The 22147-nt window shown below is 40.2% G+C and overlaps 1 pseudogene; it reads right to left on the reverse strand.

The window, feature by feature from the left end:
* Positions 1 to 3904: 3904 nt before the first annotated feature.
* Positions 3905 to 22147, reverse strand: part of LOC126020410 (glucose-6-phosphate 1-dehydrogenase-like) — a 52614-nt pseudogene continuing 34371 nt past the window's right edge.

A 22147-nucleotide genomic window follows, 5' to 3' on the forward strand; every position in this document is an offset into this window, starting at 1 on the left:
GAATTTAAAAAAGTCAGAGTGCCACGAAAGAAAATGACAATGCAACAGAAAGCAACATACCATCAGCAAAAAAAATGAAGATAACAAAAAAGAGAACTTCAAATTGCCACATAACTGTGAGAGCCTAACAGAGAAAAGGAGCCTAAAGCCATCAATAGTGGTGAGAAAAATGACAATAAAAAAAAATGACAATAAAAAGATCATCTTTTTAGTGAATAAGAAATGAGCAAAACAACAATAACAAAGCACCAACAGGAGAAAAAAAAAGGGAGTGGAATTGAAATGGCAACTAAATAGGTGGCAGGAGGGAGAAGGTGGGGGAGGCAGCTTGATTTGAAGAGAGAGAGGTAGAGAGAGAGAGAGAGAGAGAGAGAGAGAGAGAGAGAGAGAGAGGCATTGATTGACTTCAAACCTTGTGAAGCTTGGCAAGATTCTTAAAAAGTGATTGTTTAGAGATAACTACTAAAATATTTGAAATGCCTATCTTTTAAAGTGAAAGAGGCAGAAAAGGAAATAGAAACTTATTCCAAGAGGAGGTTTGGTATAGAGAAATAAGGAAAAACTGGCCATAGTGAGGATGACCAGATGGGTAGAAGAGGTAGGATTTGTTTTATCATGGATTCAAACTTGGAATGTTGACCTATTATTGATTAGTGTCAATGTCACAAGATCCTTGAGAGGCAGACAAAGCACAGTCGTCCATACACAGCAGCCATTATGAGCACTGTGCATGCCTCATTCTCTTCTGACCCCAAGTCTCCTGAAGGGGGACACTGAGATCTAGAGAGATTTGCTTAAGCAATGAACTTGTGTCATAGCAATGGAATGCTGCACATAGAAATGCTGCACATAGAATCGGTTCTAGCTTCCCAAGAGCATATTCTGTGTCTCATTTTGCAAGAGTTCTTGATACAAACACAATACTGAGATGAGACTGAGGTAATGGGTAAGCAAAACCTTTTCTTCTTCACAGCATCAGAAAAAGATGGCAGAGCTTGGGCTACCAACTGAAAGATCTTCCTCAGACAGTGATGGCATGCAAAACAAGATGATAGGAATGAATGAGAGCACATTTGCCATTGCACAGATGAAAATTGATGAAATCTGCCTAACTTAGAAAACTTTGACAGATTGGGGCTGGAGTGATAGCACAGAGGTAGGTCATTTGCCTTGCATGTGGCCAACCTAGGACAGCCCTGGGTTTGATCCCCAGAATCTCATATGGTACCCTGAACATGCCAGGAGCTATTACTGAACACAGAGCAAGGAGTAACCCCTGATCACTACTGAATGCTCAAATAAAAAAATATATATTATTTCACTTCTCTTTTTTCTTCCACTTTTTTCTTTTTCACTTTTGTGGATATTAGTCAGTGATTTTTTTTCTTTCTATTTTAGTAGTTGATACCAAGTTTTTTCTTCTCTTTTTCTTAACCTTTTATCTCCAACAAAATAGCATAACTTGAATCATTCAGCCTCATAAATTGAGGGGGGAAAAGAATGATACCAGGACCAGTCATATGAACATGTAGTGTAAATAAAAAATGACCAGACTGAATCACCAAACAGAATAGATACCCAACCTATAACAAGCTGTCAGGTGGAGACCAGTTACACTAGGATTCTGGGGGATAAAAGAGGGATATATGAGAGAAAAGCTGGGGACAGGAGTGGAGGGAGGACAACATTAGTGGTGGGAAAGCCCTTCATTCATTGTCACTATGTACTGTAAATCTGTATAATGAACTTCAGTCACAATATTGGGACATTGGTGATGGGAATGTTGCACTGGTGATGGGTGGTGTTCTTTACATGACTGAAACCCCAACACAATCATGTATGTAATCAAGGTGTTTAAATAAATTAAAATAAAAAAGGTTCAGTGGCAAAAAATAATCTTCAACAGGATTTTTATGTTTGTGTATAACAATCAAGACATTTATAAAAAAAATAATACAAACAAATAAAAAAAACACTTAAAACCTAGCTACCATGTTAGTTTTCCCACTTCAGTTGTATTTGATATTGGTTAAAGTCTAGCTTCATGAGTAAGTGAATGAGATAGTGAGTGTGTTGGTGATTTGCTGATGGTGGTGGAACAGTGTATCTTTTTATTTTCCCCCTCCATCCTCAACCTTTGTCAAAACCATTTATACTTCTCCAAGATAGAATCATAAAATTATAGAGAAGAAAGAATAAAGAATGGGATGCTGTGAAAAATAAAAAGCCAAATAAAACAACTGCTTTAAAATAATAAGTAGATACAAATGTATTTAAGGTAATAAAGAAATAAAACACTCCACATTAATCCCTAATGATGAAGATTATCACTTAGCTGAGAGAAAACACAAGAAGTTAGATTCAATAAAAGATAGTGCTAGGTGTCAGATGAGATTCCAATGCCATAAAGTCAGATGAGTTTGGAATCTGCTGAGAAGCGACCCAGAAAGAAGTAGGTTCCAGAGAAAGAGTGTGTTGTTCTTGATGGATCCTATCTGCAGATGGCCCACAAAGCATGTGAGAAGTTAAACAGAGCTTGTGATGTATCTTTTATCAATGTTCTAATGGAACCAAGAAGTTGGGCAGCTCAAGTACTTGGTGCTGGTGGTGAATTTCAGCATCTCATCTCTACAAAAGTTTGTATGCCTGTCCTTTTTCCTATAATATCTAACGAATTCCAGTTCTCACTTGCCTCCTGTGAGTAGGTATTCCTGGTGTGGGTCTGGGATAACCAGTATTCTTCCAGAAACACATGACCCCAGGGGATAAGGAAGTTGAAGTTTAGAGAGATAAAAAGCTTATGAACTACAACCAAATCCAGGTTTCCCCATTCTTTATAAATTAAGCCCTGTGGAGGGCTTTCCCCATCTGCCCCTTTGGTGAATTGATCATGGCCTACTTTGACAGGTGTCTGCTTGAATGTGTGTGTATGCATAACTACATGTGTTCAGTGATGTGTTGTAGGGGAAAAAAGAGTTAAATTTTCTTCCATCTCCCTCCTTTATCCTTTGTCAAATCATTTCACACCTTTGTAAGACAGATGGGAAAACGATACTTCTAGTGGGGGATGGACTCAAAATCGTGGGCTGTCTGGATTCAAGGTTTAGGGTTGTTGTCTCCATGTGGACACTGAAGGAGGCTCTGAGGCCTATGTCTGGAGGTACAATAGCAGATGTTCCAGGAGGACCCTGAAGCTGAGGCAAGGCATCCCACCATCTTGCATGCCTAAAGCCTTTTCACTCTACATGCCACATGCTAACAAGCTATTGGCAGAGTAGGAGACAGACAAATCAAAAGCAATAGCAGCAAGACTTGCAAACCCTTTATTGGACAGCAGACCCCTCCCAGCATCTCATTAACACAGGGGTGGGAGAAGCCAGGGTTTCTCATTAGAAGCAGGGTGTGGGTAAGCTTCACCTCCATCTCTGTAGTTGATGCAGGTAGAGGAGATGAGAGGAAAGTCCAGCTTTGTCCTTACTAATAGCCTTTCAGGTATTATGCTTGTTTATTCCTGATATGTCAAAATTTGCAAAATGTATTGGGATGTAGCCCATCAAAAGCCATAAGCATCAACACTATGCATGTATATGGCAACTTTAATAGTCTTTTTAAAAATGAAATTGATAAAGAGTTGGGGTAGGGAGAGGGAGAGAACCTGTAGTAAGTGTGTGTGTGTGTGTGTGTGTGTGTTTCTTTGTCTGAACCAGGTTTAATGCTAGTGACCCCAGGGTGATCGTTGAGTGCAGTTAGACTGGGAACCAAGGAGCCCAAGGTAGAGGGCAGCCTGGGGCTCTGCCAGCTATCAGGAATATTGAGAAGGTAGAAGTAGGCAGTGAGAGGGCAATGCTGGTGACTGTGGGTTTGATCCTAGGCTCACCCCTAAGGTGGGGCTCTGGTGGCAAGCTCAGAGCTTGTGGAAGTTCATCCACTTGTAGGTGCCTTCATACTGGAAGCCAATTCTTTTCATCAGTTTCTCTCCCTCTGTGAGGCCTCAGCTGGTGCAGCAAGAGGCGTAAAGTTATGCCAGGTCTAGCCCAGCTCATCACTGCACACAAAGTGCATGTGGCACCTGCAGAACACGTGGAAGATGGGGCGCTAGGAGGCATCAGGCAGCTTGATGTTCTTGTAGCGGTTGCCTTAGGTGAGGTCGAGCTCCTACTCCTCAGGCTGAAGACCATGCCTGACTTCTTGGTGCTGCCCCTTTGAGCTGCACGCGGATCAACAGCTCGTTTTGCTTGCACTGCTGATGGAAAATATGGCAGTCCAAGTTCTGGAACTGCCCTCTCACCTCAGCCTTGCTCTCATCCAGTGCCTTGTCATAACGTAGGATAAACGCACCCCTGGGGCAGGTGACAAGTGAGGGTGTGCTGAGTGGGCCTGAAAACCCTCCTTACACAGCCACTTCCCTTCCCACCTCTCGTTCTGCACGTAGAGGATGACTACAGCAAAGGTGGAGTTGCTGTAGTTCACAGGCACCATGGGGTCATCCAGGTACTCCTGGTGGGCCTTGCCCTCTGCCTCCAGGTTTCCCACATACCAGATCAGCACCATGTTCTCTGCTTGCACCTCAAAGATGCACTGCAGCACCTTGATCTTCTCATTTTTAAAATATCTTTACTTAAGCACCATAATTACAAACATGTTTGTAGTTTGGTTGCAGTCATAAAAAAGACCTCCCTTCACCAGTGCAATCTTTCCAGTACTAATGCCCCCATTTTCTTCCTCCCACACCCCTTGCCTGTCTTTGAGACAAGGATTCTATTTCTCTCACTCACTACCATTGTCATGATAGTTGTTAGTGTAGTTATTTCTCACTGAGCGCACCACTTTTTGTGGTAAGCTTCATACCATGACCTTCTCATTGTGGACATCATCCGAGCAGGTGGAGACAGGCTTCTCCATGACCACCAAGCACAGAATTTTCAGCAGGTGGTTCTGCATCAATCCTGGATGAAGCCACATTCGTCAAAGTAGATGTGAGGCCCTCAGTGCCAAAGGGCTCCTTGAAGGTGTGGATGGCATAAGCAATGCCGTCCCAGTTCCAGATGGGGCCAAAGATCCTGTTGGCAAACCTGAGCACCATGAGGTTCTGCACCATCTCTTTGCTAGTACGGTAGATCTGCTCCTCGCATAACAGCTACAAGATGAGGTCTGACAGCCGATTAGAGCTCTGCAGGTCCCTCCCTAAGGGCTTCTCCATAATGATGCATAGCCCACAATGAAGGTGTTTTGGCAGGAGGCTATCCCAGAAAAGCTACCAGAGGTTGGGGTAGATTTTCTTCTTGGCTATGTCACCCGAGGCCCCCATGATGTTGAAAACGTATGTGTACGCCAGGTGGGTGAAAAGGTGTGATCCTGATGCGGCTCTTCTCTCAGGATCCCGAACACTTAGGTGTGGCTCAGGGCCACCTGCTCTGCCATGATGCTCACTAAGCCTGCCTTCGTGCGATAGGTCGCACAAACAGCCCCAGAGTTCACTGCAGTTCGAGGTGGTTGTTTTGGGACTGGAACATTGAATGCTCAAAGCTCTGTTATTAAGAGTTGTGACTTGTGGTAAATATATTTAAAAATTATTGTTCAAAAAATATGAATCCTTTAGTGTAGAGTATATCTATATATTTTTTGTTTTGTATCCTCCCAACTAGCCAGTGTTAGAAGACCCAGGTCCTTCTTTAAATCTTGGGGTTTTAATAAAGTTTCAACAAAGAAAAGTTGGTCACTACAGACTCATGGCTTCAGTTAATCGACAGCTTATCACAGCAGCTGATGCTGACTGGAAAATGTGTTGCTCTTCATGAATATCTTCACTCACCACACACAGCCACCAAGAGGGTGATGTTAGCTATGTGTTAGCACAATGGTACTAGCTTCATTGTTCACATTGGAAATAAATACCCTCTCCTTCAAAAATCTTCATTAATCTTCCCCCAATTTTTAATCATTTATTTCTTCCTCTCTCTAAGTTCCAGGTTTTGAGCAGCCTTTTGTAGCTTGGAAGTGGTGTGTTTAGTTTAGCATAAGCTATGGTCTCTGTCTTCTCACACAAGAGGCTAGTAAATGAACAGCCTCGTTCAGTTCTGAATGTTGGGGATACTGTGCCCCATACATTTCCTCAGATATGCGGCCGCCATCTATTATAATTCAGTAATAACTAGTGTATGTGGTTCTCTCTCTGAGTGGAATCACTACTCCAATGTTTTTTATCATTTATCATTTATCAAACCAGAGAGATAGTACAGAAGGTAAGGCACATCCCTTGTATGTATCTTCAATGACTGTTACCCTAATTCAAAACTCTAGCATCCACATATGGCCCCACCTGAGCACTGCTTGAGATCACTCCTGAGCATAGAGCCAGGAAGAACACCTGAGCACTCTTGGGTATGGGCCTGAAGTCTCTAAAACACAAACCTGAGGGTAAAAAGGATATTATACAAAGAAAAGAGTGATAAAACACAGACAAGAGCAAGTGGTAGAATATCTCTAGGTACCAGCCATTTGAAGATAGATTCTAGCTCCTTCCCCCCTGATAAGCAACATGCACTGTGAACTAGACATCTAGAGCATCAGGATAAATTGTTCAGGTTTATAATGACTTTGGATAGCTACATTCTAGTAAATGGCCATGGACCCTGTGCAATTTTGTTACTATGGCTTCTCTGGGATACCAAATCATAGTTCACAAAGTTAATAGAGGTGGGAATGCAATAAGATCCTGGAACAGGTTGCAGTTTAGAGTTCAAGGTCTTTTTTTCTTTTTTCTTTTTTTTTTCTTTTTTTGGTTTTTGGGTCATACATGGCAGCACTCAGGAGTTACTCCTGGCTCTATGCTCAGAAATCGCTCCTGGCAGGCTTGGGGGACCATACAGTGTGCCGGGATTTGAACCACCGACCTGCATGCAAGGCAAATGCCTTACCTCCATGCTATCTCTCCGGCCCTTCAAGGTCCTTTACAAAGCTTAAGTCAGCTGGAATATCATTCTGTACTGTTGGGTCTATTTATTTGCAAACCACATCTTCACTGCAGTACTCAGGGGCTCACTTTTTGGGGTGGTTCCCAGCAGTATTTCAGGGACAGTGCCATGTTCAGGTTCCTGCATGCAAACTCTGTTGAGTTATTTTAAAGAGAGTCACTTTTTATTTCCAGGTTATGAATGATGCCTGAGAAGCATCTTAGGTAAGTGGGCTTTTGGAAACAGAATTCTCAGACCTTTTGCTCACTATTAGTGATCCACCAGCATGCAAGTGAGAAAACAAGAAAGGTTGAGCCCAGCTAAGAACTTGGTCCTCATGCTTATTCTTCCTATGATGAATCACCTCTCAGATGATGTGAAAGCGATTCTGCAAACACTGACACAATATAAGAGCTGGGTGCTTCTCCAATCTCTTGTTTTAACTCTCCCAACTTTGTCTATATAGTAGGCTGAGAATGTTCAGATATAACCATACAGGTTTGCTTTAGGAGGAAGTCTCGAGAGAGAAGCATTGTTGGGTTTTAGCATGTCTCTTGAGCACCAAAGAGGAGAGGAACCTTCAGTGTCTTTTCCTGCCTCCCTACCAATTCCTATAACTACTGACACTTGACTTTCTTCTCATTTCCCACAGGAGGGAGGAGTAAATGACTCTTATATGGGAGTTTTGAGCTTTTAAGTCAGAAATGGTCTTTCTTCTGTGGGTTTGCCTTTGCCTTCTGGCATCTTTCAACCACAGTTTGCACCTCTCCTCCTTGGTCTATGAACCCAAACTTGTCCAGGACCAATCCAAAGTGCTTGTTCCTATTATTCTGTTCAGATATAAGCTCCATAGAGTCAAGTGGAGAACATGTGTTCAGGAGTTCCAAGTGTTGTGACACTGGTACCACTAGGCTTGACTATGTAGGGTACCAACATCTTTTTTTTTTTAATAATTTATTTAAGCACCATAGTTACAGAAATGGTCATAGTTGGGTTTCAGTCATAGAATGTATACCATCCTTCACCAGTGCAACTTTTCCACCACCAATGTCCCTCATTTCCCTCCCCACCCCTGCCTATTTTCAAAACAGCATTCTACTTTCCTCTCTCATTATCATTGTTATGATAGTTGTCAGGGCAATTAATACTCTAACAGCACTCACCACTCTTTGTGGCAAGATTCATATCATGAGTTGGTCTTCTCAGCCCTCATTTCTATTGTCTCTGGGCATTATTACCATAATGTCTTTTTTTTTTATATATCCCACAGATAAGTGAGACCATTCTATGCCTATCCCTTTCCCTCTGGCTCATTTCACTTAGTATGATAGTCTCCATGTATAGTCTCTGTAAGACTATAATATTCCATCTATATACATGTACATTTCATGACTTCTTTTTTCCTAACGTCTGCATAGTACTCCATTGTGTAGATGTATATCTTAAATCTCTGTGCCCTTGACCATCGCATGGAAAAATGACAGAGCCTGCCTCTGGGTATCATTTGAAATAATGGAAGTCTTTGTCCATACCCATTCTGTGGATAGAAGTGTACAGCTCTATTCAAGGGGAAGGGGCCAGGCCTGGTGACACATGGAGGATCCAGGCTTGTGTGACATGGAAGCATCCAATCACTCTGTCCCTTCCCTGTGCCTCCTCCCCACTCACCTTCCTGCGCAAATGTATAACTCCATGTTGCCTCTGCCAGGGGACAGATGTCTTCCAATGAAAGTGCCAACTTTTCTGGTAGCCAGGGACCAGGCTACATTGGGAGGCACAATTGAATTTCCCCCTTCCATCTGACAGTTCAGGATGGGCTGTTCCTTTCCAAAGCAGAGCGATTCTGGAAGGTCGTTGGGAACAGTGAATTGTGATTATGCTGGCACATTTTTAATTCTGTCTCATTACAGCTGCTGTTAAGGCTGCATTATAATAATTGCTTCAGTTCTGCTTTGGTATTTTTGGGCTTCTTTAATGTAGCAGTAATCTATGTGTATATGACGCTGTGCAGAGCCAAAGAGCAGGGGCAGCCTTATTAGACCAGCAAAGCGAGGGCAGGTGGAGGGGGATGAGACAAACCAGCAGGCAGAGGGAGGAACCAGGGCCAGGGGACCCAGGGACAGCAGGGGGTTGGGGGGGCTGGCGCTCCTGGCCCCAGGCCCAACTCACACTCAAGCTGTGACTCTGAGCAAGTTGCAGCTGCCTGTCTAGTCTTGGTTCCCCGTCCATTATCTGAGTTGCAAAGTCAATCTTGGAGCTGCTGCAATGTACTCTGGAGAAAAGCCATTGCTGGGTGAGAGCCCTAAAAGACGACTGGAGGGGGGCCCAGGGAGAGCCTGAGGCTGGAGGAGAGATCCCTGGCAAACCCCCAGGAAAGCAGCCATGTGACCTCTAAACCCAGGACATGGTGGGCAGTATCTCAACTCCTATACCCTCTGCTCCCTTTTTCATTAGCCCCATTCACTCCCTAACCTGCTTTCTTAATTTATTTTTTTTGTGATTTTTGGGTCACACCTGGCAGTGCTCAGGGGTTATTCCTGGCTCCATGCTCAGAAATTGCTCCTGGCAGGCACAGGGGACCATATGGGACGCCGGGATTCGAACCGATGACCTTCTGCATGAAAGGCAAACGCCTTACCTCCATGCTATCTCTCCGGCCCCAATTTTTGTTAATGTTTGCTTAGTTTGAGCCAGTCCCAGCCTTGGAATTCCCTTTTTACATGAGAACTTTGACACCTGAGGGGGGCCTTTCTGAAATAAATCCGAGAACCCTATAGTGTCTTTAATCTTCCTTAAAAAGCAATGGTGCTATGGGACCCTGTGGACCATATGCATGTGCTCTTCTGGCATTTTTTTAATGACACCATCTTCACCATAGTCCTAGGAACTCAGTGGGGTGCTCTGTCTTAGCACAATGGCACTTGAAGAAGGTCAGGTCTTTTGCCATTTGCTTAGAGAGAGGAAGAAACAGCATTAGGGGTACAGAACAGGATAGGAGTCATGTTGTAAAAGTGCTCTTGAGAATCTCACTTCTCTGCAAGCACCTTGGGACCCCCATGTGGTAAGGTAGAAGGGAGTCAATGTCGATCTAAGGCAGAGACCACTGGGCTGGGGTGAAGGGTAAGGCTCACTGCAGAGCACCTGTGGGTGTGAGCACCTGAACAAAATGCATCCATCAGTTTACCAGTGTTCTCTCTCTCTCTCTCTCTCTCTCTCTCTCTCTCTCTCTCACACACACACACACACACACATACACACACACACACACTCACACACACTCACACACACACACAGTCTACCTGTCTTTTGTGACTATGAGCATCACAGAGGCAATAAAAATAAGAGAGTATCTATGAGGGTCTGTCCCATGCACCTGTTTGCTCTCCTTTCAGGGTCCTCTTCCCAGTTCTTAAAGACTTCTGCTTGAGAAGGGTTCTGGGACACTTACCCCTTACTCTTGGTGGAAAGAGCATTCATAATATATGAACAAACCACAGCCTGTTGTAGCTCAACTTGTACAAATCCAGACTCAATTTCTAAGGGACTTAAACAATGCCCCAGAAGTCCCTACTCACAAAACTTCCTTCCTTCCAAAATTTCTCACAGATGTCCCATAGCCTTGTTCAAAGCAGGCTGTAATGTGGTCACTTCTTTCCCCATGCAAGCAGCCTGTTTCCCTTCCTCGACTACCCAAATGTTCCTCCATATTTGGGATTCAAGTCTCCCATAACTCTTACCAGTTAGTCCTACTTGGTGTCCTGAAATGAATTCATTGCTCTGTTATGTGAGGGCATTGGGAATGAACAGAAAGAGTTAAATGTCCCTCCGAGGCCTTCTCTTCATATCCTATTCCTCAGGCTCTTTTCTTATTTCCTTGATTGGGATATTTCTGAATGGGGAAAATAAAAGATCTCCAGTGGTCTCCATCACAAATCAAAGACTCGTTAAATATTTTTTTTTCATCATATTCTAATAAAAAATGAGGGTGGTGGGAGCACAAAAGTTTGTGCTGAGAGTGTTGGAAAATAAAGAAAATACAACATGATCTCTGATCAGTGATGACATTTTTTCTAACAGTGTAATTAACAGTATTAACCATTGCTAAGGACCAACTCTAGGCAGACTTCCTCTTTCATGTGCACATTCCTTTGTAGTAGAAATGAGCTTATGTATGATCTTATGTTAGGTTCCTCTTGGGCCCATGAGAGTAATGGCAATTGCTACTCAGCAGGCTAACTCCTTTCCAGTCCTCCTTCTTTCCCATTCTCCCTGTGGCCATTTTCCTTCCCCAGTTCATGCAAGAAACCTCTCTAAATCTCCCTTCACTCCTTCCCACAGGCAAGTGACACCCCCTCACCTAAAAATTGCCCTTAATTAGTTAACAAAATTTCCCTCCACGACACAGACTGCTCTCTCCCCCAGAAAAACCAGTGACAGATATGAACACCATTTGGTCTAATTAGTCCTGATATTTCACACAACATATTTATGAGGCTTTTTTGGCGGGAGGGGGGAAGGCAGGAAAACTGCTTCTATTAAAAGAACAGCAGGGAGGCTTGGAGGAGGGGAAGGGCAGAGTTGAGGGTCTTCTTTTGTCCCTGTAAATCAGAAGTCTTTGTTAAATCACTAGTGCTTGACCAGGGGAACTTTGTTTTTTGCTTCATTTTCTTGTGTTTTGCTTGAATTTTGTGCATAGTTCTTGAGATCAAACCCAGAGCCTCATGTTTGTGAAGTCTACGTATTACCACTGAGCCATATTCTGTATGCATCTTTCCTTCCCTCCTTTCCTCTCTCCCTTCCTTTCTTCTTCCCTCCCTCCTCCCTCCCTCCCTTCCTTCTTTCCTTCCTTTCTTCTTTCCTTCCTTCCTTCCTCCCACTCTCCCTCCCTCCTTCCCTTCCTTCCTCCCACTCTCCCTCCCTCCTTTCCTTCCTTCCTTCCTTCCTTTCTCCCTCCATCCCTCCCTCTATTCCTTCCTTCTTTCCTTCTTTCCTTCTTTCCTTCCTTCCTTCCTTCCTTCCTTCCTTCCTTCCTTCTTTCCTTCCTTCCTTCCTTCCTTCCTTCCTTCCTTCCTTCCTTCCTTCCTTCCTTCCTTCATTCCTCCCTTCCTTCCTCCCTTCTTCCCCCCCTTTGAATGAGAATTATATTACCCCAGAGCCTTTGTCAACTCACTGATGGATTGGCTGGGTCTCCTAAGACAACAAAAAATAAAATCAGTCAGAAGTAGCCTAGTTATGGGCACAAGCGAATTGGGAAATCCTGTTTTCTCCTCATCCTGCTCTTAGCTTGCTCCATGGTCTTGGAAACTATTGTACTCTCCAAGATTGATCTCCTTGTAGTTAAAGGCTGTGTGTGAGGTGAGAGGAAAGGAAACAAATGGTAAGAGCTTATCTTGAAGTGCTAGAATAAAAAACATCCTAAAAATATAGAATATTGGCAATTAAAAAATGTGTAAATTAGGAGAGACTCTTGACTTAGAAAATCAATTCTAGACTCCTCTGTCACATTCACTGTCATATGCTGATAGCTTACACGTTTTAAGAGGTATGCTCCAGTCAGAAGAATAAAATACACGTTTGTCTCCTGGGTGCAATCTCATGGCCCACACTAGGCTCTGAAGCTGAGATTGAAAAGCATTTTAAAGTAGCACATCACCTAATCCAAAGTGCATGCTTCATATAAGTCAATAGAAGCAGAAAAGGGGCAGACTTTTGATAGTATGGTGGAAGAAACCCTGGAAGGAAGTTAGAACTTCTACATTTTCTCGGAACTTTGTTTTGTGACTTTGGGCAATATTTTCAGCTTCCCAGGCTCATTCACTCATCTCTGAAAACAGGAAATTGAAATTCTCGAAACTTGGGCCCGGAGAGATAGCACAGCGGTGTTTGCCTTGCAAGCAGCCGATCCAGGACCAAAGGTGGTTGGTTCAAATCCCGGTGTCCCATATGGTCCCCCGTGCCTGCCAGGAGCTATTTCTGAGCAGACAGCCAGGAGTAACCCCTGAGCACCACTGGGTGTGACCCAAAAAGCTTAAAAAAAAAAAAAAAAGAAATTCTCGAAACTTTATTGTGTTGCAGTATATCTGACTAACTTCAGGCTCTTGATGACAGTGAGTAAAACTTGAACTCTTAACATCAGATGCCTTCTGTATTACCCTTCATTCTTCCCCCATGCATGTTTTATTTAATGTTTAATTACTTTAAACACCATGGTTTACAAGGTTGTTCATAATACAGTTTTTGCCCCACAGTTGTTCATGATTGAGGTTCAGTCATTTAGTGCAGAACACAAGTAGTGTGTGTGTGTGGGGTGGGGGGTTACAGTTAGGACAGAGAAGGGACCTCTATGACAATGATAGTTGGAAATTATCATTCTGGACAAGATCTGGGTGCTGAAAGGAGATAAAGTAATATGCATGATAGCCCTGCAGTAACAATATTGAAACCACAAAAGGAAGAGAGAAAGAGAGAGAGAGAGAGTGAGAGAGAGAGAGGTAAATGCCTCCCTTTCTTTACTCACCTAGGTACATTTCTGTGGACTGACTCTTCTGTAGGATCAGCCCCAGCAATACTAACAGATTCAATAGAATGTCATCAGCAACCTCCATTCCAAAGCAACCCCAACAACTCAATTTAACTATGCAGTAATCTGAACTAAAAGTATTCCACATTCCCGTCCCTTAGCTATTTCTACTATGTGATTGGTTACACTCTATGTAAATGAGACTTTATGGGATTGATCAAACCTTATTTGCATCAACCAATAGGATGATGTATGTAAATAAGGGATCAATTGGATCCTTCATTTTTTACTCCATTCCTCCTCATTTCCTTCTTAACCATTTAATTCAATTATCTACTGCTTTATGCTCAGGATGATAGAACTTGGTTAATCTAGCATGAGCCTTACAGCTGAGATGTGCCTCTGTGTGTCTTTTGTTTTGGTTTGGTTTGTTTTGATACACCTAGGAGTGCTCAAGGGAACACTTATTCCCAGTTTCATGTTCAGGAATTAATTCCAACCGTGTTCAATTGATCATTCAGTGCTAGGAATCAAACCCAAAGACTCACTTACTTCAAAGCAATGACTCTTCTACTAAGTAATAGACTAGGATCCCTTTGTGATTCTTTTAGAAATCATTGCCCAGGTCTGTCCTGCTCCCAGCCTGCCTTGAGCCTCCCCAGGACAGGGTAGAACTGTGGAACATCTCTTCCCAAGCTTAGTGAACATTCAACATGCTAGCTTTTGGAGTAAATGCAGAATGATAGAGATGCAATTGCAACAACAATGTTTTTTTGGACATGATAAAGTCACCAGAAACGCATGTGTATATTCTCTTACAGAAGTATTTTAGAGATCATTTCAGTATGCCCATTGCTTTCATATAACACAATTGAGAAATCCTTTTATTAAACAAGAAAGATGGTTGTAAAATAATTAAGAATTAAAAGAAATATATAAAATACTAAGAGGCCACCTGTACTCACAACCTCCCTTCCCATCTCTCTTCAGCCCCAAGTTCATGAGGAAGTTTTATGTCAACAGAACATTTGAAAATAAATTCTATAAGCAAGATTTGAGTATCAAGGGCTAAGAGGACTAAATAAACCCTCCTGCTAAAAGAATGTGGCAGAGACCAGTCAGGCTTCTAGAAGTGGGCATGCTGTGCAAATTGTACAGTGCCTACTACTCTGCTCAGACAGCATCTAATTCCAGAGTCTATATGTCCTCTTCCTGCTTCATTTATGTGCTGTCAAGAATGTTTGATTTAGCTGGATTTTTGTATCTTCAGGGTTACTCCCCTGATTTCGGTGATCTTTGAGAACTGAACTTGGTTCCAGGGTTCAGGAACAGCTTTTGGCAGTCTCTCCCAGTCCACCTTCTACAGCCCTATTCAACCTCAGGTTTCAGGAACAGGAGACAGAGCCCTTGGCCCAAGGCCCAGAAGGAAGTCCCATCCTAGGGCTAATTCATCTGAGTGCTTCTCAGATTTTCTCCAAGCCTCCACTCTTAGGTCTTCCAGTTGGGTCTCCTATCACCAGCCTCTCTCTCTCTATTCCCTGTTCTCTTTTTCTTATCCCTATCCTTATGCTAAAGTTTGGGTTCTACTCCTCAGACTCAGTTTGCTGACCCCCTGGTAATTCCTTTTTCAGGGCTATCTTCAGTTTCTGACATTTCTGCCCAACCCCCCCCCCCAAAAAAAAAAAACTTTCACCTCTGCTTTGTATGATCACTGATACAAATATCATTCAGCTAGAATCACTATTATTGTATTGTGCTTTGGAGTGCAGCTCCACTTTCAGCTTAATTACAAACTCTAGGGGCCTAAATCTGTTCTAAGGCCTATGACTTTGAACATGGCCCTTGGCTGTGCCTGGACTAGGGCTCTGAACTATAAGCTACTCCTATCTCTCTCCGTGGGAAACTCCTCTATAGCCTTTATCTACCCCTACCATTTCTGTCATCAACCTGAGCTTGCCTCCTCTCTCCTGGCAGGAGCCCCTCATCTACTCTGCAATCGAGGCCATGCCATTGGTGACACGTTTAGCTGTCACTGCTATTTCCCACGAGACCTTTAACTGTCATTCAATTCCTGAGAAGACTTGCTATTTGCAGTCCTATTTGGCACTTTATTTATTGTCACTAATACTCTGTCAGAAAAATATTGATGTCCCCTTAAATATGTGATTTTAACAGGCTTTCTCTTGGGATTTTGCTTATTTGGGAACACGTTCCCTTTGAGCATAGCCCCAGTTGAATAAAAAATAAAGAAATAAGAGATGTGCTGTGGGACCTTGTTCCATGGTCACTTTTTTGGTTTTATTTTGTTTGGGAGCCATACCCAGTGGTGTTCAGGATTTACTCCTGGCTCTGCATTCAGTACTCAGAAGACCATACAGGGTACTAGGAATTAAGCTCAGATTGGCCTTATGAAAGGCAAATAGACTGCCTGCTGTACTGTCACTTTGGCCCCCACCAGAGCCAATCTTTAAACATTTTAATTTTAATTATTATTTAAAAATTTTGAATCATTGTGAACTACAAAGTTACGAAGATAAATGAATGAGTTTTAAACTGAATGATATTCCAACAGTGTGACCAGTGTCCACTCACCTCCAACGACGCCCCCAGTTTCTCTCCTGTCCTTTACTGGCAGACACATTTCCCTTTCTACGTCGTCCAAGTGTTCACTTATCTTTCCCCTTCCAGCCCCCACTCCAGTGATAAGCTAAGGACTGGTTCTCCTGCTCTATGTTTCTATTGCCTTTGGATATTTGATATTCCCCTGGGAAGTTTCTTTATATTGCACACATGAGAGAGATCATTCTGAGTTTGTTTTTTATCTCTGGTTGATTTTACTCCATATAATACTCTCCCCAGATCCATGTACATTGCAGCAAATTATATGACTTTATCTCCTCTTATTGAGTAGTATTCCATTGTGTATTTGTGCTATTGTTTTGTTATTCAGTCATTTGTCCATGGGTATCTGGAATATTTCCATATTTTGGAGTTGCTTTAGCTCCCATGGCCAGTTTCTAAGGTGTATTATTATACACCAGCACACAAATGGCAGGAGAGGTGGGGGGGGGGAGAATAAAGATGTCCCCTACCCTCACTCCCACTTTTTTCTACAGAGGAAATATTTTTACTTCAGGAATATTGGCTTATTACATTGTACAGATTTTAAGTATACGACTTTTAATTCAATGTTGCTATTTTTAATTTTTAGCATTTAAATATTATTCAAATATCTAAATATTCAAAAATTTATAAACAATATTAAATTTATATTTAAATTATGCTATATTTAAATATTTAAATATTAATTAAATATTTATTTTTAATTCAATGATAGACATTGTGTCTATCACCAAATGTCTCACTTTCTTCTAACCATATGATTGATCTCTGTTTCCCATCCTCTTTCCCCTACCATTCTAGTAACTACTACTTTGTCCTTATGTCTGTTTTTGTTTTAATTTTCTCTTTCTTTTTCTTTCTTCTTTTCTTTCTTTAGTTTCTTTTTCTTTCTTTTCACTCTTTTTTCTTTCTTTTCTCTTTCTCTTCCTTCCTTCTCTTCTTTCTTTTTTCCTTCCTTCCTCCCTCTCTTTCTCCCTCCCTCCCTTCCTTTCTTCCCTTCTTTCTTCCTTCTTTCCCTTCTTCCTTCCTTCCTTCCTTCCTTCCTTACCTTCTTTCTTTCATTCTTTCTTTCTCTCTCCTCCTTCCTTCATTTCTCTTTCTTTCTTCCTTCCTTTTTCTTTCTTTCTTTCTTTCTTTCTTTCTTTCTTTCTTTCTTTCTTCCTTCCTTTTTCTTTCTTTCTTTTTTTCTTTCTTTCTCTCTCTTTGTTTCTTTCTTTCCTTCCTTCCTTCTTTCTTTCCTTTTCTTCTTTCTTTCTTTTCTTTCTTTCTTTCTTTCTCTCTCTTTATTTGTTTCTTTCTTTTTCTTTCTTTCTTTCTTTCTTTCTTTCTTTCTTTCTTTCTTTCTTTCTTTCTTTCTTTCTTTCTTTCTTTCTTTCTTTCCTTCCTTCCTTTTTCTTTCTTTCTTTCTTCTTTCCTTCCTTCCTTCCTTCCTTTCTTTCTTTCTCTTTCTTCCTTCCTTCCTTCCTTCCTTCCTTCCTTCCTTTCTTTCTTTCTTTCTTTCTTTCTTTCTTTCTTTCTTTCTTTCTTTCTTTCTTTCTTTCTTTCTTTCTTTCTTTCTTTCTTTCTCTCTGTTTCTTTCTTTCCTTCCTTCCTTCTTTCTTTCCTTTTTCTTCTTTCTTTCTTTTCTTTCTTTCTTTCTTTCTTTCTCTTTCTTTTTCTTTCTTTCTTTCTTTCTTTCTTTCTTTCTTTCTTTCCTTCTTTCCTTCTTTCCTTCCTTCCTTCCTTCCTTCCTTCCTTCTTTCTTCCTTCCTTCCTTCCTCCTTCCTTCCTTCCTTTTTTCTTCTTCTTTCTTTCTTTCTTTCTTTCTTCCTTTCTTTCTTTCTTTCTTTCTTTCTTTCTTTCTTTCTTTCTTTCTTTCTTTCTTTCTTTCTTTCTTTCTTTCTTTCTTTCTTCCTTTCTTCCTTCCTTCCTTCCTTCCTTCCTTCCTTCCTTCCTTCCTTCCTTCCTTCCTTCCTTCCTTCCTTCCTTCCTTCCTTCCTTCCTTCCTTCCTTCCTTCCTTCCTTCCTTCCTTCCTTCCTTTCTTCCTTTCTTTCCTTTCCTTCCTTTCTTTCTCCTGGAATTGAGGGGGACCATATGGGATGTCAGGGATTGAGCCCAGGTCTGTCCCAGGTTCGCTCCCTGGTCAGCTGCATGCAAGGTAAATGTCCTACTGTGCTATCACGCAGGCCCCTTGTTTCGATTTCCTCATCAACTTGTTTTATTTTTGTAGTCTATGATGATTATAATTAAATGGTGTTTGCTCTTCGCCATCTGATTTATTTTACTAAGCATCCTACCCTCTCAATTTTTTCACATTGTTAGAAATAGAATTCTATCTTTTTAACAGCTGAATAGTATTCCATTACTATTTCTATGTTTAAGATTGAAATTTTCATATTTTGATATATGTTATATATAAAATTACATCTTCATTTTTTGTCATTTGGTCAGCACTTAGGTTGTTTACTGTAAATAATGCAGTTATCCACACAGTAGTGTATCTCTTTAGAATCATGACTTGCTCCTCTTTGTTTCAGGTAAATACCCAGAAAGAATAAATGGGTCATATGAAGTTTTTATTTTTAATATCTTAAGGAATCTCTACCATGTTTTATATAATGGTCTCTCCAATTTGCACTTCTACAAACAGGACATACGAATTCCCTTCTCTCCAAGTCCTCTTCCACTCTTGTTTCTTGTCATTTGGATAATAGCCATTTTCACAGATGTAGGGTGATATCTCATTGTTGTTTTGATTTTCGTTTTTCTGATAATAAGAGATAATGAACATCTTTCTATGTGCCTTTTTGCCATCTGTATGTTTGCTTTGGAAAAGTGCCTATTCTGATCCTTTGCCCATTTTTTAATCAGGTTATTTTTTTATTTTTGGTTGTTGAGTTTTAGGAGTTCTTTACAAACTGGAACATTAACCCCTTGTTTGTTATCTTTTTCTTTGCAGTAGGTTGGCTTTTGTCAATGGTTTCTTTTGCTGTGTAGAAGCTTTTTAAGTTTGACTTAGTCCCACTTATTTATATTTGCTTTTGTTTCATTGTTATAAGAGACATATTTTATAAAAATCAGTAAAAAATGTTGCAGAGCATGTTACATATGTTCATTGCAAAATGTTTTTATGAATGATGTAAGATAGTGGTATACTTTTATTTATTGCCTATTGTCTAGATTTACCAATCTGTCTACTGAGTTGTACGTATGTTTATTGAGTTGTATGTACTTCTTTATTCAGTTGTATGCTCATAGCCCTTGGTCTCACAAATTAATTTTCCACAAGTGTGTGGGTCTATTTCTCAATTTCTAATTTTTATTCGATTGATCTGTGATTCTGATTTTATTGCAATGCCATTCTGTTTTGAAACTATCATTTTGTTGTATAGTTTGAAACTAGGCAGTGTGATAACTCAGTTTCCTCCCCTTAGGATATATACATATATTTGAAATTCGATGTCTTTTGTAGTTCCAAATAAATTTCAATAATTCGTACACTAGTTCTGTGAGGAGTATCTTGTTATTATCAATGGTTTTTCTCTATGCTCTTCTTAATTTCTTTAGGATTGCATTGAAGCTGTGTTTTGCTTTAGACAAAATGTGCATTAAACAATGTTAATTCTTTCCATCATGAACATAAAATATCTTTCAATTTCTGGGATATTCTTTCATTTCTTTCAGTAGTGTTTTTATAGTTTTCCTTGTACCTACTTGCTTAAATTTGTTTCTAGGTATTTGATTATTATTTTTATGTAATTTTAAATAGGAATATTTTCTAAATTTATTTATGACAGCTGCTTCATTGCATATAAAAATGGAACAAATTTGGTATATTGATATGATAAGCTGTTACCTTACTCTAGTAATTCTAAAATTTTTCATGGAGTCTAATGGGTTTTCTCTTGATAAAAGTATACCACCTGCAAATACTTATTGTTTTACCATTTCTTTCTTTCTGTGTTTTTACCATTTCCTGTTGTATTGGATGCCCTTTATTTATTGTCTAATTGACTTTTTAGACCTGTAATACTTTGTTAAAAAAGTGATGTGCATCCTTGTTTTATATTTGAAATTTTTGTCTTATTGAGATCAAGCCTTTTGTTTTATAACAGCTTATATATGATTGGAAAATATATTTCATGTGATTTTAATCTTCAAAAATGTATTTGGAAGTTATTTCATGTTCTAATGTGTTCCCTATCATTAAGAACATTCCAGGAACACCTGAGAAAAATGCATGTTCCGCTGTTTTGTATTGAATTATTCAATATATTCATTACATCTAATTGGTCTAAGATAGCATTTAAGTCTTTTTAACCCCTTGTTAATTTTTTTGTCTGAAAGCATTGTTAAGTTCAAGAGCTTAAGTTCCCTGCTATTATTGTGGTGTTGTTTACTTTTCTTTAATAGTCTGTTAATATTCCTTATTAGTCTGTTAATATTTGTTTTTATATGTCATTGCTCATTAATACTTGTTATGTCTTCTTGCTGGGATAACTTATTTGCTTTTTGTTTGTTTGCTTTTGGGGCTACACATGGTGATGTTCAGATTTTACTCTGGGCTCTTCTTCACAGGATCACTTCTGGCAGGGCACAAAGGACCACATGTGATGCCAGGGATCATCAGGTTGGTTGCATACAAGGTAAGTGCCTATCAGCTGTATTATCTCTCTAGTTTCTGGATTGAAAATTTCATCATGATATAAAGCTTTGTATTACAACCATTTTTGCTTATTTTATTTGAGCCTATTTTATTTGTTAAGTATAAATGTTCCTTCTCTTTTTCTTTCTTTTCTGCTGTTCACTTCTATATCTCTTTCATATCCTTTTAACTATGACCTTTTATTTGTCTGTAGAGCTGATATGTTTCCAGCTTGTAGAGTATAGTTGCATTCTATTTTATGATCTAGTCAGACACTCTACCAATTGCTTGGCAAGATCAGTCCATTTACATTTAAGTTGATTATTAGTATATTGAGTCTTCTGTCGTTTGATCTTTTCTTTGCTGTTGCTCTATTTTTCTTGTTTTGTTTTCCTTGGATTTTTATCTGTCATTTCAGTTTTATGGGTTTCTTTGCTGTTTTTCTCTTTTCTTTTCAAATAGACATTTTTTTCTGTTGATGTCATTGTGTCTTCATTTGACTATACAGGTTCCACCCTTCCCACTCTTCTTTCCTTTAATATTTTGCTGTCATAAATTAGCCATTTTTTACTATGAGATAATTAGCAGAGTAAAGGAGGTCTATAATTATTTTTGATGTTTCTTTCTTAATAATCTTCATTCTATGAATTCGCATTTAATACCTGTCCTGACATATAGTTACAATGTTCTGATTCTATTTATATCCTAGCCAACCTTTTTTGAACAGAGAACTTTTTGTCTTTTGTAGCATGGCTTTTTTTCTTGCTTCTTATCAGCCTCTTTCATTTAATTTAATATTTTCTAGCACTTACCACATGCTGAACATTGTTCTAAACACTTGCAAATTTAATTTACAGGAATTTAATTTATAATTAAATTCTTACCCATACAGAGTGAGTGTTATTGTTCTTCCAATTTTTCAGATGGCAAAACTGAGACAAAGAGCAGGTTAAATATGAGGTCATTGTGTATGTTGCCTTTTATCCCCACCTGCTCCCATACCTGGAATCAGATGGGGGATTCTGTTTTTGGACTGTAGTCCACCTGCTCTTAGACTTACATATGTCCTTGAAAGATTCTTGCTTTTCTCTCATTTCATGGGACATTACATATTTCCAAAACCAGACATGCAACATTTTGGTTGTTACATGTCCAGAACACACATCTGATGTGTTGCATTCATTTCCTCCACCTGGCAGAATAAATTCAGCAGCAAAGTCAATTTTAACTGAAGTTGCATCTGATTTGTCCTTAGATGAACTTATAAACAAACCCGCATAGTGTTCAGGCACTTGGCTGTCATGCACAGCTTCCAGTTGAGATGAACTCACTACTCTGTTCTTCATGAGCTTGCTCCATCACAAGGCTGGGTGTGGTTCAGGGAATCTAGGCAGGAATCTTGACAGTCTAGTGCACACTTTTCTAGC

Source organism: Suncus etruscus, chromosome 1, assembly GCF_024139225.1.
Source record: "Suncus etruscus isolate mSunEtr1 chromosome 1, mSunEtr1.pri.cur, whole genome shotgun sequence".
Taxonomy (NCBI): domain Eukaryota; kingdom Metazoa; phylum Chordata; class Mammalia; order Eulipotyphla; family Soricidae; genus Suncus; species Suncus etruscus.